Consider the following 23,036-nt stretch of genomic DNA (forward strand, 5'->3'; position numbering starts at 1 on the left):
TAAAATCTTGCTCGGTGATGGACACTGTTAAGAAAATGAAAAGCCAAGCCACAGATGTAGAGAAAATATTTGTTGATAAATTATGTAACCAACAGGGATTTTTTTTATCCAGAATATTAAAAGAAAAAAAACAACAACTCTCAAAACTCAACAGTAAGAGGGGTGCCTGGATGGCTCAATCAGAGGAGCATGCAACTCTTGATCTCCAGGTGGGGAGTCCAAGGCTCATGTTGGGTGTAGAGATTACTTAAAATAAATAAATACATACGGGGCCTGGCTGGCTCAGTTGGTAGAGTGTGTGACTCTTGATCTCAGGTTTGTGAGTTCAAGCCCCATGTCTGGTGTAGAGATTACTTAAAATCTTAAAAATAAATAAACTAAATTTAAAAAAAAAGCCTCAACAGTAAGAAAACAAACTACCAAACTTTTTGAACAAAGACTCCTCTCAACAAATACTTGAGCAAACTACTTATTTCTGATGGGTTCAATAAAAGTCATGAATCTGAAGTCAGGCTGGCTTTTAAAAATTTTAAGGGTGAGAGCAATGCTCCTTCCAGCTCTCCAAGTCCTAGGACAGAAGCGGGCCCAACTGATTACTTTTTCAAAAACACTTTATGGTGAAATATTAAAGAATTTTGTTTTAATAATCACCAGGAAAAAAATGGGTTGAAAATGTTTCCCCTACTTATGTCCCATATCCTTAACCCACTCCACCCCCTCCTCCCTGGTGTTTTAGAATTTTGGTTCAGAATTTCTCTGCAGAGGATTCCCTATGCTGCATGGGAAGTTGGCACTTTGGTCTTTGTATGAATGGGTACCATATCTGGATTATTTCTGAATTTGAGTTTTTATTGCAAGATATTTGTTTTATGCCTCTTTCAATAAAGTCATCAAGCTGATTCAGAATATTTATAAATACCAGTTGTTAGTGAACCATGTTTTAACCTGCCCTTCCTGTTTCACAGGACGTTTCAAATTTGTATGTATTTAATACTCAGTGGTCTTGTAGATAACTAAGCTTTTATTAATGCAAAAAAGACCCACTCTTTGCTTGATTCTGTGGGTGCTGACAGGGCAGACTGCAACCCTCCATTTGGGCTCACTCTCTTCTCCATTATCATCCTAGACAACTGCAAATCAATGATTGACACTGAGTACCAGTGGAGCCTGCCTGAGGCAGAGGGCGGGCGGGGGTGGTCAGGACTGAGCAGTGCCTAGTGCCTGGAACACACTGGGCATTTGCTGAATTGTTGATTTGATTACGCTGTTCAGTAGTGTGAAGAGGAAAGTGTTAAAATAAAACCTGTTAGGGAAAAGGAGGCTCTATCACAACGAGCTGCAGTATATTTTGCCAAAGCTATTAGATTTTTGAGGCAGCTGGTAGTTTATCAATTTTTATTGCTCCAATATAGTTATTTTATGGCCATTACTAGCAAAAGGATTATAAGGAATAGTGTTTGACAGGAAAGAAGGGCCCAGTGTGAGTCTGTTTGCTCTGGATCTCCTAAAACAAAGGTTCTTAATGTCATCCTCTTGGCTTATAAATAGAACAATAACATGATAGGAAGGAACATCAGTTTCTCATTTTGTGAGAGTAGTTCCAGAAAGTCTTTCTGCAGTGTTTTGCAGAGGTATCCAGTGTTTCTCCTGTGAAGACCTCTTCAGGTACCAGCATGGTCACAAAGGTATTTCGAGGTGCTGGTACAGCATTAAAACTAGCAATCAGTAGTGGATTTCAGGGACTTTGTACAGGATAGGGCATGATCCACAGGCAATGCTGTAGGATGTTTCGGGTGTCAAAAATATAATTTTCAAAATTAAAAACATGACTCATACAAATACAGAGTGAACACATGTCAAAGACTACTTTATTAGTGAGGGAACCAGGCTGATTCAAAGAATATTGGAGAGATTTGGTATACATCGGCACTAAAATTAAAAATGCTACAATAAGATAGCTAAAGTGGATAGAAAAGTGGTTAATGTCCTATAGGACAGTTAATCTGTACTCTCTGGGATTATTTCTTCTACCAAACATAATTTTAATATCTCTACCTGACAAAAATCTTTAAGTTAACATGTCACTTCCAAAGATGTAATCCCTCAGAGAACTAAATAATCCTTGGGTGGACCTGTTAGTCAATGTTCCAGTATAACAATGAAAGAACATTTGGCCATCTTTTTTGTATTATTTTTCATTTTTAAATAATTTCTGCTAACAGAGGGCTAATAGTTTATTTTATACCTGAGTAAGTCTTTGTAAGTAAAATTAAGGTTCTAGGGGGCCAGCTTTAGAAGAGTGAGTTGGTGCTTATATATTTTACTTTACACAAGCATTCCAAAATAGTCATTTATTTGCCTTTCAAACCAACCACAGGATCTTAGAAGTTATCTAAGATCCAGCCATCTCCTAGGGCATGTATGCTTTCTTTAGCAGTCTTGACAGATGATCCTGAAGTATTTGTGTGCAAGGAGGAAGGAAACTAACGTGAGTACTTATCATGTGCAAATTTATTTTCAAAGGGCCAAATTCCTTTTCTCACGGTAACATGTAACCTATATATTTGCCACATTTATCAAATAAATGGATTTCTTCAGTATAATTGCCTTGAATTACACCTTAATTCTAAAAATCTATACACGGTATAATCTATCCTTCTTAACGTACAATTCAAGTTTTGAAAAATGCATACTGTTGTAATTACCACCACAAACAAGGCACAGAACAGTTCCCTACAATGAGATACCACCTCACACCAATCAGAATGGCTAGCATCAAAATGGCAAGAAATAACAAGTGTTGGCAAGGATGTGGGGGAGAAGGAACCCTTGTGCACTACTGGTGGGAATGTAAATTGGTGCAGCCACTATGGAAAACATTATGGAGGTTCCTCAAAAAATTAAAAATAGAAATACCATATGATCCAGTAATTCCACTACTGGGTATTTACCCCAAGAAAACAAAAACACTACTTTCAAAAGATAAATGCACCTCTACGTCTATGGCAGCATTATTTACAATGGCCAAGAAATGGAAGTAACTCAACTGTTCACCCATAGATGAATGGATAAAGATGTGGTGTACACACACACACACACACACACACACACACACACAGAGGAATATTACACAGCCATAAAAAAGGATGCTATGTGCAACAACATGGATGACCTAGAGGGTATAATGCTATGTGAAATAAGTCAGAGACAGACAAATACCATATGATTTCACTCATATGTAGAACTTAAGAAACAAAACAAGTGAGCAAACAGGAAAAAAAAGGAGACAAAAAAATCCAGACTCTTAAATACAGAGAACAAACCAGCGGTTGACAAAGGGGAGGTGGGTGAGGGTATGAGTGAAACAGATAAAGGGGATTAAGAGGTAAAAACTTCCAGTTATAAAATGATAAGTACAGCTTAGGGAATGTAGTCAATAAAACTGTAATAACAATGTATGATGACAGATGGTGACTATACTTATCATGGTTAGCACTGAATACACAGAATTGTTGAATCACTATGTTGTACACCTGAAACTAATATAACACTGTGTGTCAATTATACTTCAGTAACTTTTTCAAAAATTTGGCAACCTTATAAAAAAGATATAGAACAGTTCAAGCATAATTGCTTTTCAAATGTCAATTAATCAACAAGTATTTATTGACTACTTATATGTCCAGTGGTCACTGGTTAGTTTTTGGGGACAGCAGAAAAGTATGAAAAGGCAGAAGTAAAAATTATGCCTGCCTCCAAAAGAACTTCTACAGTCTGATCAGTGAAGCACAGTTTTACACACATGAACCAAGCACAAATAAGCAATCTACTAAGTAATGATCTGCATGAGATGTGGATTCTGGTATTGATACTGCCAACATATGAACTGAATAAGCCATTTTTATGGTTATTTCTTATCTGGGCATTCCTTTCCTCATTCATAACTCAAAGGGGTTGTCTGAGACTATCTCTAAGGTCCCCCCTAATTATAAGCACATGTGCATCACATAATGAGGGTTCAAAGTCATGGTGGAGGGCTGGGAAGTTGAGAATAGCTTTATGGCATTCAGGCAGTCCATGGGTTGACCCTACAGAGTTAGTAAACAAGGGCAAGTAGTGAGGGTTTGAGAGGTATAACCTGTCATGGGGCTGCGAAGGGAGCAAATGGATGGATGTTGGTCCAACGGAGCGCGGAAAAACCACAAGGTGTTCCTGAAGACAGTACTGAGTCCAAGCTTTGAACGGTTTGAGAGCTAGAGAGAGACATGAAGATTTGAAAGCTTATTTGTCTATTAAGTAAAGAGGGGAGTGACACCATGATGACAGTGATCCACAATAATCTCCTAAAAAAAACCTACCATGGGGCATGTCTTCCAGGCCCTGGGAATACAACAGTACAAACCATGCCCTTTCAGTTATGTATTACTGCACAATAAGTCACCCCAAAACTTAGTGGCTTAAAATAACAACCATTTTATGTGCTCACAATTTTGTGGATCAGGAATTTGGGGTAAAATCAGCTAGGTGGTTCTTCTGTTAGTGTTTCTAGGGTCTTTCTTAGGGTCCCTCATATGGTTAGTCATCTGGCAATGTGACTGGGCCTCAATGTTCTAATACGGCCTCACTCACATGTCTGATGGTTGGCTGTTGACTACCTCTCTTGCCACATCATCTTTTCCTCCAGCATGCTAGCTGGGCTTCTTTACAAGGTTGTTTCAGGGTTCCTAGGGAGCAAGGGGAAAGCTACAAAACTTCCTGAGACCCAGGCTCAGAAGTCACACAGAGCGACTCACGCTGCATTTTATTTTGGCCAAAGCAAGTTACAAGAACAGCGCAGATTCTGGGAGTAGAGAAACAGACTCTACCTTGATGGGAGATGCTGCAAAATCACATACATACAGAAGTGAAAGGACTTTGTGGCTATTAACCATTCTATCACACCATCCCATTTGGGAAAATGAGTGCTGAGCACATTAAGTCCTGTGGGCCATCAAAGGTGAAAGGAACCATGTGAGGTAAAAAAGATAAACTTTTGAGCGGGTCCTGAGGAATATACAGGATAGAACAAACCCAGAGGAATGTGGAAAACTTCAGGCAAAGGCAGTACACACAGAAGTAGCAGGATGACTCATAGTATGTTTAGATTCTAGTGAATGCACACTTAGGTGGAATGAGTAGAGAAGAGGACTTGAAAAGTAAGAGGTAAGGATGGTGGGAAAGGTTATGATTGGATGGGGGAGACTTTAACTGTTAGGCTCTTAGGAATACAGACACTACCCACCATGCAGGGAGCAGCAAGGGTCAGTGGTGGCCTCGTGGTGGGAGTGGGAATGGTAGTGTAGGGAAGAGACCTTTAGAGCTTGCATCTTTGTGGAGAGCAGTCTGGAAGGAAGTTGAATTGGGCCTGGAGTATAGTGGCATAGAGATCATGGCAACAAAACAGCCTAGAGATGGTTTCCCTAAAGGGAAGTACCTTCATGGATTCTCTCCAAGAGGTTAAAGGGCATAACTGGAGCTTTTACAGCCAGGTTTATTTAGAAGTATAAAAACATGGTTTTTTTTTTAAGATTTTATTTATTTGACAGAGAGACTGAGTGAGAGAGCACAAGTAGGGGGAGCAGCAGAGGGAGAGGGAGAAGCTTGTGGAGCTTGATCCCAGGCCCCTGGGATCATGACCTGAGCCAAAGGCAGATGCTTAACCGACTGAGCCACCCAGGCGCCCTGAAGTATGAAAAATGTTTATCCTGGATTTAAATTGGTTATCCCAGGGAGAGCCAAACTTAGGCTCAGCGCGCACGCGCGCGCACACACACACACACACACACACACACACACACACACACACACATTCCTCTCTCCTGTATAAGATGCAGGTTTCATATGAGACAAGAGGGTTACAACTGATTGCAAAGTTTTGTCTATATTTAAAAAAAAATTCCTAGTGCTCTTTCACATTTTAAGTGGGCAAAGAATTATGGGGAAGGCTAGAAACCATGATGGAGCCAGAAAAAGGCTACCGCAATTTCGGCTGTAATCTATACCGTGAAGCCAGACTCTGCCCAGGCAGACGGTATAGCCATACTTTTCACAGTGGCAGCATGGCAAAGCACCAGCTTTCTTTCAACAGTCCACAAAATACGTATTTAGTTCCCAAACTATCACTTTCCACAGGACTTATGTGGCCATTAGAACATGTTACATGTAATTTTTAAACACAAAATGAGAACTGATGTTTGGTTTGTTAATTAAAGAGCAGGCAGCAATTCTCTTTCAGGTATTTGTGGGAGACAGGATGTAGAGAATTTGAGGGTTTCCTACCACTCTGGGAATGGCAGTCTAATTGTAAACCTTCAGGTCACGTATATATGAAATAGATCAGAGTAAGGAAGTATGGCATTAGGTGACAAAGTGAATAGAAAAGATATGATTGGGGCACCTGGGTGGCTCAGTTGGTTAAGCATCTGACTCTTAATCTCAGCCCAGGTCTTGATCTCAGGGTTGTGAGTTCAAGGCCCATATTGGGCTCCACACTGGGTGTGGAGCGTACTTAAAAGAAAAGACATGATTTAATAAGGAAATATGGAGTAGAGAATGGCATCCAAATGAGTGGGTTTTGAGGCATGGGGGAGTGTCTTGCTGGGCTAGAATTTGCAAGAAATGGCCCAAGCAGGATTGGCAGGGCAAAGCGGGAAGGATGTTCTAATTGTGAGGAAAGGCTCCAGGTAAATCTGAGTGTTGGACTATTGGTGGTACTTGGGGAGGGGAGGCAGTGAGGACAGTTTAGAGATGACATCCCAGACTGTGTGCTCTAGACTTCTTGTTCGACCCACTTCCCCTGAAACCCCAGGTGAAAAACACAGTTGATAGGCTGTGGCATGTGAATACATTACAAAACAACTGAACAGACAAGAGAAGAAAGGACATTTAGGTTCCTCTTTGCACATACTGGTTTTCAATCACTGTCTAGTAGGTGACTGAGTAGCCCTTCGTGTGTACCTCATAGGATAGGAAAAGTTCTCCAGGGGAAAACACATCCCTTTCGCCCTTGGTGCTTTCTCAGACTGAGCCAGACCATAGTATATAACAGTTATGCAAGAAAGGGGCCTCTGTTGCATTTTCTAATGACATAGTGTTCTAGGGAGAGATTTGAGTAGGCATGCTGTTTTGTTATCTCCTCCACGTGCTCCTCAAAACTGGGGAGGTTTCCTGTAAAAAGATGTGTTTCAAGACAGGATCTGAGATATCATAGATGGTTCACATCATGGGGGCTCTAAGAAATCATGCCTCATCAGTGTCCTCAACAGTCACCTTTAAAAAAAGCATAAAAATAATTTAGTAATTATCCAAATTACTTATTTTGTGGGGAGGTACTCAGGTTTATACACTTGAATGCCTATCCTAGAGATTGGTACATAGCAAGCACTAAATGAATGTTAGTTGATTCTGAGGTAGTTTTTGCAGCTTCTTTATTAAGTATAGCAATGCACTAAATTTTTAGTGAACATGATTCTTTTAATGTTGAGAGGGCAAGTAAAACCATCAAAATTGGGCATCTGGTCCAACCTTTGGATGTTACATAGGACTCCCATACACCTATTTTCATAAACTTTTTCACCACTAAGGATAACTTTTAAAATTTCCCCTAGAGACAGCATGCTTTGAAGGCTTGCCTACTAAACACATCACACTATGGATTACTTAATTTCCCTATTTTAGTTAAAGACGGGTGTTTCTGACAGGGTTCAGTTAAGCATGAAATAATAATAATATTTGGTATGCCAGACATTGATCAGCATTTTACCCTTAATATGTCATTAATTCCACACAACAATCTCACTGGTTATTATTATTAACTTCATTTTAGGGGCACGTGGGTGGCTCAGTTGGCTGGGCATATGTCTTCGGCTCAGGTCATGATCCCAGGGTCCTGGGATCAAGCCCCACATTGGGCTCCCTGCTCAGCAGGGTGTCTGCTTCTCCCTCTGCCCCTCCCCTCACTCATGCTTACGCTCGTGCTCTCTCTCTGAAATAAATAAATAAAATCTTTTTAAAAAAAATAACCCTTCATTTTACAAAAGAGGAAACTGGGCCACGAAGAGGTTAAATTCACTTAAGGTTGCGTAACTAAGAAGCAAAAGCAGGAGTCAAACAACTTGGGTCTCTACTATTCTATCCATTCTAGCATTCAGACTCTAGCTAACAAGTTGGTTTTACCATGAGTGTTAGTATAATTCTAAGTCCTCTCACTCTCAGGTTATTTGCCCTAGAAAACTGCAACTGTATGTGCACATAAACACTTGCACGTGAATTCTTATAGCAGCTCTACTTATAATTACCAAAAACTGGTAGCAACCCAAATGTGGTACATTTCTAAAATGGAATACTACTCAACAATAAAAAGGGAACAAACTATTGATATACGCAACTTGGATGAATCTCAAAAGCATTATGCTGAGTGAAAAAAAGCAAGACTTAAAAGATTACATTCAGTTTGACTTCATTTATGTGACATCCTCAAAGTGATAAAACTAGTAATGGACTGTAGATCAGTGGCTGTCAAGGGTTGGGGGTGGGAAAAGTGTGACTGAAGAGGTAACACAAAGGATTTTTTTTGGGTGATGGGACTACTTTGTACCTTGACTATGATGGTAGTCATACTGATCTATACGTGTATCAAAATCCACATGACTATGCATATCCCCCCAAAAGTCAATTTTACTATATGACTTTTTATGGTTCTACCTATCATTAACAATAATTTTCAGATTTAAAAATTAAGAGTTGACTATAATGTGAAGCAAAAAAAAAAAAATCAGGCCACACATCGAAACTGAATGGTGAGTTATCCTTTTAAACTAATATTCCTTAAAAGCACACAGAATCTGTGTGCTTAGTCCCTTAAAAATACATATATTTCAGTAAATTATTAGATGGCATGATATTTGCATAGTATGCAATTTGCATAGTAAAACAAAAGTAATCAAAATTAACCCTGGGAAGGAGAATGTGATGAAATGAGAATGTTATAAGGATGTCATGGACAACCATGGCTCTTTCTACAACTTTACAATTTTTCCTAGAATGCATCTCTAGTATATCTCTAATATAACTAAAAGCAGAATTAAAAAACTTTTTTTAATCCTTCTAGATCGAAATGGAGATATTTCCCAAGTTGCAATATCCTTATATCCAAAGGGTCTCCACTGCCTTTGAGAACCTCTTGGTTACTCCACTTACCAGGTCATGCTTGTATTCTACTCAACACCTAGTGCCTCATAGCACAGTGGGCACTTAAATATTTGCTGAACTGAACTGCACCTGGAAATGTGGGGAATAAAAATGACAAACACGTGGTCACTAACAAAACCTATACTGTAGAAAGACTAAATCACACTCTAATTCTCAATGAGGCAAATTATGACTGAGTGCTAACAATGTTCTCAATAATTACAAATGCATACATAGAATTCTGGAAGACGGCAAGAAAAACATATAACAACATAATGCCAGCAGTGCAGAGGTTTTTAAAACCTAAAATAGGCAGAACCCAAACCAGAATCAATTATTCCTGGCTCCCTAGCCATAAAACCATAAAATTCAAGGAGGTGAGATTAAAAAAAAGGAAAAACTAATCTGTACTGAGTTTCTATGGGCCATGCACTGCATCAGACATTTATGTAGATTAAAACTTATTTCAGGAGCAGGTTTCAGCTGATATGCAAAGGACTGGAAAGCCATCATTCTCACCCTTACAAAAAAGAAGCTACTAGACAAACTGAAAAACCAATGACTCTTCTTGGACCTATCAAAAACTGAATACAGGGCAAAACCACCGTCCAGATATCTGAAGAGACAGATGCCTGCAGGTAAACATAGGACCCGAGCATGTAAGTTGGTAGGAAGATCAAACTAGAAATTCTAACAAATTACTTACTGGAGACCAGAGTATGGGATGTCATGAGAGTATGAAGCTCCTAGGCTCCACATGGGGTCGAGGAATTCCCATCCTCTGACAAGTGTTTCCTACAGGAATCCCACTACCTCTTATGGAAAGAATCAGGGAAAATCCCAGAGAAAGCTCTCATCCTGGTGCTGGTTGGCTGAGGAAAACAACGCCCACTGAAATCTACCCAGACACTTTTCCTTTATCTCCAGCACAGAACAAAAGCCTTAATCTGCAGGGGGAAGGACTTAAAACCCTTGGCTTAAGGATGCTGGTGGGTACTCACTGAAGCTGGGGAAAAGGAAGACAGGAAAAAGGAAAAGAAGCTTCACCCCTGGAGAAGGGGCAGGAATTCTTGTAAAGGACATACTCTAGACCCAGGTTCCAATAGCTGCCTAAGTTCAAGTCAAATCATCAGAGAACTCCCTCCTCCTCCACCATCCACCACTTGGCAAACCAGCTACGTAGTTAGTAAAGTGGAATACAACTGGGAGGGCTTAACAGACAGCTCTTGGGAAACAGCACAAAGGAAAAACCCAAAGCCAAGCAGGAGTCAAAAAGAAGGTATCGCTAGAGGAATCAGAAATCTCTGGTGCCCTACCAATAACAAACACCAAACACAAGCCAACTCCTGACTAGATTAACTCAAATCCCCACACTAAAGGCCTAGCAGAAGGACACCTGTGTTCTTCACCAAATATATCAAAGATTTAACTCAGTATCTCTTGCCCACATTCAGTTTCAACAGCTTTTCAGCCATGTTCAGCTTTTTATTATATGCATAATGAAAGGCAAGAAAATATTCCAAGTGACAAGGCAATCATCAGATTTAGACTCAGTATGACACAGATGTTAGGATTATCAGAAATAAAATTTAGAAGAATTATGATTAATATAGTAAAGACTCTAATGGAAAAGACAGACAACATGCAAGGCCAGATGAATAATTTCAGCAAAAAGATAGAAAGTGTAAGAAATAATCAAATGGAAATGCTAGAACTTAAAAAAAGAACAGTAAAAAAAAAAAACCCCAACATGCTAAAAAAAAAAAAAAAAAGACAAAAAAACAACAACATGCTCAACAGTAGACTTGACACAGCCAAGGAAAGAATCAGTGAGCGTAACAATTGAGTTTATTGGTCGGATCAATAAAAATTAAAACAAAAAGGGACAAAAGAGTGAAAAAATAGAACACAGCATACAAGAACTATGGGAAAATATCAAAAGGTGTAACATACTTATAATTGGAATTCCAGGGGAATAAAAAAAATAGAATGGAATACAAGAATTATTTGAAAAAATAATGACTGACAGGCGCCTGGGTGGCTCAGTCGTTAAGCATCTGCCTTCGGCTCAGGTCATGATCCCAGGGTCCTGGGATCGAGCCCCGCCTCAGGCTTCTGTTCAGCGGAAAGCCTGCTTCTCCCTCTCCTAGTCCTCCTGCTTGTGTTCCCTCTCTCACTGTTTCTCTCTCTGTCAAATAAATAAATAAAATCTTAAAAAAAAAGAAAAAATAATGACTGAGAACTCTCCAAAATTAGTGACAGACAACAATCCACAGATACAAGAAGCTCAGAAGAACACCAAGCAGGATAAATATGACAAAATAAAAAAGCCACATCTAGGCAAAGACAAAGAGCCTGAAGGCAGTCAGAGGAAAAAATACATTAACTACAGAGAAACAAGGATAAAAATTATATAGCAGACTTATCAGAAACCATGCAAACAAGGCAACAGTGGAGTAATATGTTGAAGAGGAAAAAAACTGTCAACTCAGAATTCCATATCCCACGAAAATGTCCTTCAGAAGTGAAGAAAAAAAAAAGATTTTATCCAACAAAAGCAAAGAATTTACTGTCAGCAGACCTGGCACAAAAGAAATGTTGAGGAAAAATTTTTCAGGCAGAAAGATTATGATTAAAGTTGGAGCTTGGATTAGCATAAAGAAATGAATAACACTGGAAAAGGAATAAATGAAGGTTGAATATAATATGTTATTTTCAAAATGTTTGAAAAGCCAATTTTCAAGACACCAGCCAAGGGCCAAACTTGCAAGAAGGCCTTCTAAAGATAGCAAGCACCGTCAGGACTGCTATGGTAACTCTTTTCAGCACAACAGGGTATGTATATTTTGCAAACTTATAGCTAGGGGCGCCTGGGTGGCTCAGTTGGTTAAACGTCTGTCTTCAGCTCAGGTCATGATCTCAGGGTTCTGGGACTGAGCCCCATGTCGGGATCCCTGCTTGGCCAGGAATCTGCTTCTCCCTCTCCCTGTGCCCCTCCCCTGCTTGTGCTCTCTCGCTCTCTCAAATAGTCTTAAAAAAAAAAACTCTACAGCTAATATCATACTTAATGGTGAGAGACTGGAACAAGCTAAGAATGTCCTCTCTTACCACTACAATTCTGGTAAAGAAGAAAAAAGTAGGAGTACTCATATTACCTAATTTCAAAACTTACTATAAAGTTATAGTAATCAAGACAGTGTGGTAATAGCACAATAATGGACAGACAGATCAATGCAACAGAATAGAGAGCCCAGAAATAGACCCACACATGCACAGCCACATTTTTGACACAGGTGCAAAAGCAATAATAATGGAGAAAGGACAGTCTTTTCAACAAATGGTTCTGGAACTCCTGGACATCCATACACAGGAAAATGAAACTTGACACACACCTCATATTCATGGCTGGTGGGAATGCAAAACAGTAGAGCCACTTTGGAAGACAGTTTAGCAGTTTCTTATAAAAACTCAGCAACCCCACTCCTGGTTATTTACCCAAATGAACTGAAAGCTTATGTTTCACAAAAAAATCTGTATGCTAATGTTTACTGCAGCTTTATTCATAATCATCAAGAAACTGGAAGCAGCCAAGTTGTCCTTCAGCAGGTAAATGTACAAACTGTGGTACATCCATAAATTGGAATACTATTCGGTGATAAAGGGAACATGCTATTAATTCACATAACATGGATGAATCAAGTAAAAGAAGCCAGACCCAAAAAGGCTAAATATTGTATGATTCCACTCATATGACATACTGGAAAAGGCAGGACTTTAGCTAAAAATTCAGAAGTACACTATTCTGAGGCATTTCTAGGAAACAAAACTGACTGGATATATATATATATTTAACAGGAATAGCTCTGAGCAGATCAACTTGGGTGGGAGTCCATGAAGTTCACATCACCATCACCATATACCAACGCTTTTTAAATAAATGTATTTGATTTTTAAAATAGGGTAATATATTCACATGGCTTAAAATTCAAAAGGTACTTGTGACTTTTGGCTCTGAGGAGGTAAAGGTGCAACTGTCTTCGGTCCTCCCGAATCCGGATTCATCTAACACCAGCTGTCTCTACCATACCGCCTATGTTTGACCCCAATGAAATCAAAGTCTTACACCTAAGGAGAACTGGTAAGGAAGTTGGTGCCATGTCTGCCCTGGCCCCAAAGATCAGCTCCCCCACCCCCACCCGGGTCTGTCTCCAGAAATGGTTGGTAATGACATCGCCAAGGCAACTGGTGATCAGAAGGGTCTGAGGATGACAGTGAAACTGACCATTCAGAACAGACAGGTCCGGAATGAAGTATCTTCTGTCTCTGCCCTGATTACCAAAGCCCTCAAGGAACCAAGAGACAGAAAGAAGCAGAAAAACATTAAGCACAGTGGAAATATCACTTTTGATGAGATTGTCAACACTGCCCAACAGATGCAGCACCGATGTTTAGCTAGAGAACTCTCTGGAACCATTAAAGAGATCCTCTGTGGGCTGCAGTGTTGATGGCCGCCACCCTCATGACATCATAGAGGACATCAACAGTGGTGCCGTGGAATGCCCACCTAATTAAGAACTACAAAGGAAAATGTTTCAATGAAGGATCATGTGACAACCAAAAAAAAATTTTTTTTAAGGGATACATAAAAGTTTATGCAGTGAAAAATCTTCCTCCAACTCTCTACCCTGGCTATATATGCCCTAAAGCTATCAGTCTTGAACATCCTTCTAGAAATATTTTATGTCTATGTAAGCAAAAATATATATATTATATAGTACACATTACTGCCCCCAGTAGCTGTCACAAATGGTAGCATACAATACACACTGTTCTGTTTGTTTTTCTTCATTTTGTACATCTTAGAAATCATGCAATATCAGTGTAATATTCTACTGTATGACCAAGCCTTGACTGATACTTAGAATATCAACCAATCTTTTGTTATTATAAATAATACTCTAAGTAATATGAAAATATTTGTTGAATAAATTCCTGGAAGTGTTTGCTGGGTCAAATGATATATACATTTATAATTTTGAAGGCTATTTTCAAGTCACTGACTCTTAAAATGTCAGGGATTTTCCATTTTTAATTTTTATCCTAGGAGGAAAGAAAGGAAGCTGAGATTCTATCACCAGGCAATTTCTGGAGGAATGTACATCTCTAAGATGTACAAAGTGAGCCTTCTCCTCAGTTTCCCACACATGCTTCCTAGGGTCCAGTTGCATTTTCATGTAATATATTTCAGGCCAGAGCTGGTTGCAGAGTCTATTTCAGTTTATGTGAAAGGTGTTACTTCTGAAAACTTCACAAGCAAAGGTCAAAGGCTCATGCCCCAAATTGCTGATCGCTGACCACTCACTTCACAGCACAATACTGGATTCTTCACTGCAACCACAGGGAGCCTTTAAAATCTTGACCAAGTAAAATACACCTACAGAGAATCCTTTGTCTTTATTATAATGCCCAAATAAGCATTTCTTCTCAGGTAAAAACTATAAATCACATAAAGGTTATGAGGAAAAAAGCTGCAGATGTTTCTCTCATCTTCCAGGTAGTGATGGATTTCCAATTAACCATCTTTTTGCTTGACTACAAAGCTGAGTACAGCCTAGTACCCTAAGGTTTGGGGGGGTAAAGCTTGAACAGGAGGTTGAGGAAACCCAGGGACTCATTTTTTTTTTTTAAGATTTTATTTATAAGGATGCCTTGGGCTGGCAGTCAGTTAAGCGTCTGCCTTAGGCTCAGGTCATGATCCCAGGGTCCTGGGATTGAGTACTGCATTAGGCTCCCTGTTCAGCAGGGAGCCTGCTTCTCCCTCTCCCTACAGCTCCCCCTGTTTCTGTTCTCTCTCGCGCTCTCAAATTTTATTTTTAAATAAAATTCAGATAAATTTTAAATTTTATTTGAGGGAGAGAAAGAGAACACCAGCAGGGAGAGTGGGAGAGGGAGAAGCAGTCTCCCCGCTGATCAGGGAGCCCAATGCGGGGCTTGATCCCAAGACCCCAGGATCGTGACCTGAGCCGAAGGCAAACCCTTAACCAACTGAGCCACCCAGGTACCCCACCCCAAAGACTCTTTTGATAACAGCCACACAAGATCAGTGAGCAGTCAAGCCACTCGCAAGAGGACCTATATCCAGAGCACACTGTCTCCCTTTGGTTTCCTTCTAGAAAAACTATCACTCAGCTCCACACTTAGTAGAAGAGAAGATGGCACAATTATATTACTTAGTTTCAAGAATACACTACATTTAGGGGTGCCTGGGTGGCTCAGTTGGTTAAGCATCCGACTCTTCAGCTCAGGCCATGATCTCAGGGTCGTGAGATTGAGCCCCACGTTGGGCTCCACACTGGGTGTGAAGCCTGCTTAAAATTCTCTTTCCCTCTCCCTCTGCCCCTCTTCTCCCCCGCTTTCTCTCTCAAAAAAAAAAAAATACACTACATTTAGAAATGAGTGTTTAACAAGATTTATCAAAGGAAAAGAGGTTATATTCATTAATAATTATTATGCATTACTGCAGTAATGGTTCCCAGTTAAAAAACACCTCCTTGTATTTGCACCTTTGAATTGTTCTCTCCCACAACGACTCTGGGCTTGGCCAAGAAGCACTTCCCTACTTTGGCTGATGGGACAATATCAAATGTGGCACAAGCAGACACTTGAGAAGCGCTTGTGCACTGGCGCTTGCTCTTGCTTGCTACTTACTCTCTGTGCCTTTGAGACGACCATGTGAACAGATCCAGAGCAGCCAGCTGAAGGAGAGACCACTTGCGAGTGGAGATGGGCCATCCTCCCTCAGGGCCTCCTAGACCACTGGGGCTGACAGCCACCAGTTATGCGAACAAGGCCATCCTAGATCATCCAACCACCAGCTAACAATACCCTCCCTGCCAAAAAAAAAAAAAAAAGCTAATTGACACATTTACTTCAAAGTAAATATGTCTGTGGTCTGGTACATATGGAAAGGGGACGAGAACACTGGTTTTCTTCCTGTGCAGTTGATTCTGCACATAAGAAATAGTTTCAAACAGAAAAACCTGCAGTACCTGGATGAGAATAAATAAATATATAAGTACTGAAAAAATGCCTAAGTCTTCCCAGATTCTCACAAATGTGCTGTCTGCCATCACAGATGGCACATACCAAAAAAACAAAAAACATTAAAAATTTCCATTTAGTCACTGAAGCATCCTTATCATGATATATTTAAACTGAAGTCTTATACTCAACAGTTCCATTTCTAACACTGAACAACAACTCAGGTTTCCAGGAATTAGTTCTCCCAATTTTACTTTTTTTCCCCATTTGACAGGGCTCAGTGAAAACTGAAAGAGCTCCCTTAATGCAGCCTAAAAAGCATCAAATATATAAGCCTAATTAAACCATCTAGAAGCATTCTGCAGGACTAGCTTCTTCCAGCAACACAGCAACTCTTTTTAGCTGTGTTAATGGTGGGCAGTAGAAACTTTAAGATCTACACATTTGGGCCAGAAACATTGCCTCCATTGGATCACAAAGTGGGACACTGAAGGGGAAATTACTTTAAACTACTTTTGTTTAGGCCTCACTAGATGCTTTTCCGGATTACACATGCCACGCCCACTCCCCCCCCCCCCCCCAGGACGGTTTAAGGTGAAAAACACCTTCCAGCAGCCTCCCACCGCCCTTGGAATAAAGCACAAGCTCCTTAATGAGATCCCATAAGGCCCTGTCAATCTCCCCCTGCCCATCTCATCTCTCTTTCCCCAGGTCCTAGCCAAACCTCTGTGGATCCCTTCCACATCTCTCTTCCACCTCAGTGTCCCCACAACACCTGGTATTCCCTCTGCCTGGCAATCCCTTCTTCTTCTTCTTCTTTTTTTAGAGATCTTCTGTTTTTTTTTAAAATTTTTTATTGTTATGTTAATCACCATACATTACATCATTAGTTTTTGATGTAGTGTTCCATGATTCATTGTTGGTGCATAACACCCAGTGCTCCATGGAGAACGTGCCCTCTTTAATACCCATCACCGGGCTCACCCATCCCCCCACCCTGGCAATCCCTTCTTTTACCTCGCTTATTCCTGCTCATTATTTAGGGTCCAGCGCACCTTGCTAGTTTCCCTTATAAAAGCATTCTACCTCTTACTTGCTGTGTGATGACAGGCAAGTTACCTTTGCCTTACACCTCAGAGAGATAGTCTATGTTAAAAACTTAGCACAGTACTCAGTACACAGGAAATGGTTAACAAATCATAGCCGCTGTTGTTATGATCCCTTACAGGGATCTCCATCATAGCTCTCAGTACAATTAGCAACTATGTATTTATTTGTAGGGAAAACAGAAACACCCCCTTGGATCCCACCTTAATACCTAATACTGCTCATGCTATTTCCTCACATACTGCATTGGGGGGGGGAGAGATAAAATTAATGTTTACAGAGCAATTATGACCTCAATTAATTATTACCTCGGAGATGTCAAAATAGGCAGATGAAGAAACTGAGGTATAGAGAAGTCAAGTACTGGCCCAGATCAAGTGGTAGAATCCAAGTTGGCCTGACCCCATAGCTTGTGCTGGGTATACGACACAAAGGGCTCCCCTCACTCATGAGTCTTGTTATCTAAAAGCAGCAAGTCTCAGAGAAAATGGATCTTCACATTCAACTCCCAGGTATCTATTCCTCAAATCCTTAACCAGTCCGGTGTTCTAAGCACCTCGTGTAAACTCCTTCAACAGAATGCTCTTCCCTCTGACTGTGTTAGATTTCTTTCTTCCTTTACACTGGATGTTGAACTCTTAATGGGATGAGTTATCTTTCACCTCTTATACCCCTAGCAAATAGGAGGCACTCCACAGATGTCTGCTGAATGAATTAAATGAAAATGTTGGAGAATACATTACAGCTGCAAAGCTGGGGAGTGGTGGAGCGGATTTTCATAACAATACTGAAGTTTGGCATAGTTGGGAACAAACTTGACATGGGTGATGACAAAAGGGGAGTTTATCTTAACCACTTTTATAACGGTTAATGATTTCCATATCTAGCACCAGAGATTCCATGTGAATTACACATATGTGCTTTACAGCTACAGGTAGACTTCACTTTACCTCTGGGGCCCTGCATCACCACCAAAGTTCTGCTATACCCCATTAATACATCTGAGCGACCCTTCAGGACAGGATGCCCTTGACAAGTGCCAATCTCTCAATGGTTACTTTCAAATGGTTCAGAAAAAGAAACAGAAAGGACAAATGATAAAGCAAGTGGGGGCAAACTACTGATAATTAGTGACCTTGGGTAAAGGGAATACAGAAGTTCTTTGTACTATTCTTGCAACTTTTTGTAATTATAATCAAAATAAGTTTTTTAAAATCTAAAAAGGAAGAAGAAGAACTTTCCCAGGAGATTACAACACACAAGGTCTGGTGTACTAGCCATGCTGGTACCATATTCTCTTGTCAGCTATTTCAGAAAGCACATTCCAGGCTCGGATTTCCTTGCCTATCAGCCAGTATCAAGGGACAAGGAGGTCCCTGGGTAGTAGGGCTCAGCTATGGCCTCTGGGTTGTGACAGAGATTAAATTATTTACTGCTTAGGGGCGCCTGGGTGGCTCAGTCGTTGGGCATCTGCTTTTGGCTCAGGTTGTGATCCCAGGGTCCTGGGATTGAGCCCCACAGCATTGGGCTCCCTGCTCAGCAGGAAGCCTGCTTCTCCCTCTCCCACTCCCCCTGCTTGTGTTCCCTCTCTCGCCGTCAAATAAATAAAATGAAATCTTTTAAAAAATTATTTACTGCTTAAAGAGTATTAATCAATGCATGGGCATCTCCTCTATCAGTCAAAAACACCAGTACCATTTCCCCACACCAGGCCCCCTACCTACTTTCTTCAGTTGACTGCCCCCTCAGTTACTTTTCCCAAACTTAGCTATGGGGTTAGGCAAATTCTCCCCAGGACCCTTCTTTCTGTCACACAAGAGAAGCACAGAGGCAGTTCTGATGGTAAGAACTTTGCTGCTATTGTCTATGGAGAGACCTACAGGGAGGAGGCAAAAATAACCATGGGGGAGTCACAAATATTTCAGAAAACAGAAAACTCAAAGCCGTAGTTACTTGGTCTTTAATGACCATTTGCTAGCACCTTTTTATTTGCTCATCATTTTTACCCATTCACCCTAGATTCTCCCTGCAAACCAGACTGCTTCAGCTTTCCCAGCCACTGTAACTGAACAGGGAGAAACTGCTAAACCACTCAAGCGTCCCCATATAAGCCAGTTCAGGAGAGTGCCAGAAGGGTGTCACCCAACACCCACTCCTCACCTATAAGGTGATGTATGTAAGTTATTCCCTGATAAGAGATTTTTTTTTAAATGTAAGCCAGCATATGAGCTCTACCTTCCTCAGCTCCTGTTTTGTGTAACCTTCATGAAGAAGTAGGTGCATTATGTCCTATGATAATATTCAACCTCTGTGTCCCTGATCAAGGCTTGTAAGAGCCCTCTGTAATGCCATGTCTTCACAAACACCCAGTGCCTCCTGCCTCCCCTTACCTTCCCCCAAATAGTTGCCTAGTTCCAGTCAGACCTCAAAGTAGTGGGCAAAAAGAAGAAAAAGATTTGTGTAGCTTAGGGGAGAAATGGATTGTTATGGTTGATGGAACACAAGGGAGGGAAAAGACAAGCATTATCAAAGGAGAGGATCATACCCAACCTCCCAGCCTAACATTCTTTGTTCTTTATTTTTACTTTCACTAACCCATCTGTCTCAACTACGATGAGAGCGCTGCATCATCATGTGTCCTGCTTCTGGGAACTTCATCTACAGGCCAGAAGGTGGGTCATGGGCACCCCCGAGGCTGCTTTCTGAGTCACTCCTGACTCCCAGTTGATCACAAACCCTTCAGAAAGGGGTGGAAAGCCCTTCTCCACTTTCTCCTACCTGTGATCAAGATTCACAGGCTACTAAAAGTGAGAAGGCACTTACCATACTGCCAAAGCACAGCAACATGACTCAGAAAGGTAGGAGACAGAATGTTTGGGTTCTAGTACCAGACCTGCATCCCTGGGTATTCCAGAATTGACTGGATGAAAAACGCAAGGAACTGTTTTAAGGCAAAGATATTGGGTTAGGAACTCGTCTCTAGCAAACAAAACTGTAGAGAAGACCACAGTTAAAGAAAAGGTGGCAATGATGGTAGCTAATACTAACTGAGAAGCACGTCCCAAAGATCTCATGTAATCCCTTCACCCCTTGAGGAGAGGTATTACCTTTTACAATTCAAGTATTTCAGCTCAGAGCTCACTTTAAATGAAAAAGAAAATGATATGTTATGGAGGTAGAATACTCCTCGGCTAAACAAAAAAAGAAAAAAATCTAGTTTCACTTATCCAGAGAGTAATCACATGATGCTATAAAAGCATGAACACTACGGTATTCAAAGGGCACAGAGGCAGGGATCCACATTCCCATTGTTTACAGATGTTATGAAAATATTAAATTAAATAAAACACAATGCTTTGTTCAGACCGACTCCTTTCTCACCCTCACCCCCACCCCCAGGCTGGCAAGAAGTGCCTTCAGGGAAGGTATTTAAGAGAACTACTCTGGGAAAGTGGATTCTGGGTTGCTTAAACTGAGCCAAGATGTTGTGCAACCCGTCTTTACCTAAATTATTTTCCATTACTTTCAGAGTTTAGAGAGAAGCAGACAGTTATCTTTATCAGACTGAATACCGGGAATGAGGTCGCCTTTCCCTCCAGGCCACTGAAATCACCATCAACACGGTTTTGATTTCTTATACAATCAGACGGCTTTGGGGGGGGCGGGGATCCCATCCTCAGCTTCACAAATAAACGGTTCTCACATCAAAAAACCTTGCGCACATCTGAGGCCATGGATTTCCTAGCAACTCAGAAAGTCAGAGAAGCGGCCAAACAAGTTTCTTGCCAAATGCCTGGGAACTACATATGTCCCAGGGCTACACAATGATACCAACTTTTAAACATGCCTTCACATACCACCATTATGGTCACTCACTCGAGATCCCGCCCCCCCCCTTTGCCTCCTCACAAATAATAAACGCAGGTTGCCCTGTGCAATTTAAAGCCAGACTTCACCAAAGCAGTGGCTCCGAAAAGCGAGAGAAAAAGACTGGAAGGAGGCTCTCTCTCTCTCTTTTTTTAAATCGATCGCCCCACGGCCGAGGGAATAAAACCAACTCGATCGCTGGAGAAAAGTTAACTTTGCCGTGCCCAGCGGTGGGAAATTTTTCCCGTAAGATTCGCAAAGCCCTCCTGCTTTTCCCACCCCCCGGACCGCCAGGCGCTCGGCGGCCGCGGCGGCCCCGGACTGGCAGCGCCCGAACAATGACGGGAGGAGGAGGGAAAGTTCGCCAGCCCGCGGGGCGCTCGCGCTCCTGCTTCGGGGGTACCTGGGGCTCACCCGGGGCCTCGCCACTCCCTGAGCCGCCCGGCCCCCCTCTCTCGAAGCACTCGGTTCTTCACGCCCCCCAACATCGAAACAGCCAGGGGCGCGCCCTCGCTCCCTGGAGCATCCGGCTCCGAGCGGCCCGCAGAGCAGGTCCCCCCGCCGCGGGTCTGACCCCCGGGAGCCCCGAGACCAGGCAGAGCACAGAGAGGGAGGGGGCGCCGGGAGGGGGCACCGGAGGGAACGGCCGCAACAGTTATGGCGCTCAATTCCTGCCCGAGCGGAGCTGCAGCCGAGCCGGAGCTCGGGCGTCCGCCCCCGCCCCCCCGCGTCGGCCACCGGGCAGTGCCCGGGCCGACGGAGGGGCCAGCGGGCACTTTACCTCAGCCCACACACGCTCTCGGCCCGAAGACGCCGGGGACGCCGCAGCGACCGCGATGTGGGGCCGGGGCGCCCCCGAACGCTGCGAGGCTGGGCCGGGACGTTGCGCTCCGCGGCGCCCGTTTCCACTCCCCGAGGCCGCCACTCCCGCTGCCCACCCGGCGCGACGCCCCCAGCGCCGCTCGCGCCGCGTCCAGCTTCAGCGGCGCCTACCTTTGCGCAGCTAGGTCGCGGCTCCTTCCTTCCCGGCTCCACACTCGGGCCCGGCAATGTGCCGGGCGAGTCCGGTAGGGGTGGTAACCGCCCCCTTAACCGCTCGCTTTCTTCTCTCCCCTCCCTCGCACCTGCCCCCTAATCTCCTCCCCACCCCCGCCCCCCGCCCCGCCGCCTGATCCGCCCGGGCCGCCCCCTGCGCCTCTGCTCCCGCCCTCGGCCCTCGCCCGCCCGGCCCGTCAGGCCTCAGCGTTGGGCAGGCGGTTGGGCGGCGGCGGCGGCAGCGGCGGCGGCTGAAGCGGCGCGGAGCACTATTGTATTCCTGACACTGTGCGCTCCCACGCTCCGCCTCTTCCCCTTCCTTCCAGCCCCCCCCAATCACCCCCCCACCCCAACCGCCGGCCGCGCTCGCCCTACCCGACTGGCTCCCCGCCGTCCGCCCGCCGCGCGCTCTTCTGGCGGGCTGGGCGCCTTCGCCACCGCCGCGCGCCTCGAGGCTCCGCCCACTTGGTGCTCCCGCACCCGCGGCGTCGTGCTCCAGGTGGGTTCCTCCGTGCTCCTGCTGGGCGCGCTGCTGCCGGGAGGAGCCTCGGCCGGGATAAGTGCCCGAGAGGACGATGGGGAGGTGCCTTGGCTGTGATGAAATACAAACTAAGCATTTCAGGGCCCCTTTCAACTCTAAAGTTCTGTAAGTGGACCCTCCTGTATAAAACTCATTGTCGGCCACTATTGATTTAAGTTGTTGGCTCTCGAATTACCCATAATAATACAGCCAGGGTGCCCATTGACAGAATAAATTT

General features: G+C 42.8%; 1 protein-coding gene across 7 annotated transcripts in view; it reads right to left on the reverse strand.

Annotated features, from left to right (window-relative positions):
- JADE3 (jade family PHD finger 3) overlaps window positions 1–22,694 on the reverse strand; it is a 142,067-nt gene extending 119,373 nt beyond the window's left edge. For 3 of the 7 annotated variants that reach the window (XM_027607344.2, XM_027607340.2, XM_027607342.2), the window contains exon 1: window positions 22,237–22,361. The gene's annotated coding sequence lies outside the window, so the exon portion shown is untranslated. Of the gene's footprint in view, window positions 1–4,138; window positions 4,244–22,236; window positions 22,362–22,653 lie in introns of those variants that run through there. The other 4 variants (XM_027607341.2, XM_027607343.2, XM_027607345.2 and 1 more) reach the window with 4 other exon arrangements.
- Window positions 22,695–23,036: the final 342 nt, after the last annotated feature.

The sequence above is a fragment of the Zalophus californianus genome, chromosome X (genome assembly GCF_009762305.2).
Source record: "Zalophus californianus isolate mZalCal1 chromosome X, mZalCal1.pri.v2, whole genome shotgun sequence".
NCBI classification, from domain to species: Eukaryota; Metazoa; Chordata; class Mammalia; order Carnivora; family Otariidae; genus Zalophus; species Zalophus californianus.